Source organism: Sorex araneus, chromosome 1 (assembly GCF_027595985.1).
Source record: "Sorex araneus isolate mSorAra2 chromosome 1, mSorAra2.pri, whole genome shotgun sequence".
NCBI classification, from domain to species: Eukaryota; Metazoa; Chordata; class Mammalia; order Eulipotyphla; family Soricidae; genus Sorex; species Sorex araneus.
Window position 1 is genome coordinate 339333158 of NC_073302.1, and position 405 is coordinate 339333562.

At 51.6% G+C, this 405-nt stretch overlaps 1 pseudogene; it reads right to left on the reverse strand.

Annotated features, from left to right (window-relative positions):
* Positions 1 to 308: 308 nt before the first annotated feature.
* Positions 309 to 405, reverse strand: LOC129401204 (small nucleolar RNA U3; annotated as a pseudogene).

The following is a 405-nucleotide window of genomic DNA, read 5'->3' on the forward strand; positions in this document are numbered from 1 at the left end:
GCAGGGCTAGGAGTCACCCCTGAGCATCACCGGGTATGACCCAGAAAGAGAAAAAAAAAGCCCTAAGTGTTGTCTCTGGCCCTGTCTCTACATATTTTTCAGCTCCTCTGTACCAGTGCTTGCAGGAGAGAAGGTCTCCTGGGAAGGAGCGTGAGCTCAGAGCCTCTCCCTGTCCACGGCTACACTAACGACACATCCTGTCGCTGCAGTGGCCGCCTGTGGGGAAATGAAGCCCATCTTTCTGCTTGGTTTCTTGGATTTTTTTTTTTTTTAATTTCTCTCAAGAAACCACTAACCTGCACCCTCTCCCTCTCCTCCCTCTCCCCAGGGAAGAGAAGAACCATCATCAGTGGGAAAAGGCAGTTGCAAAAGCAACCTCTAGAGCCGGCTTCGTGTCAGGAGAGG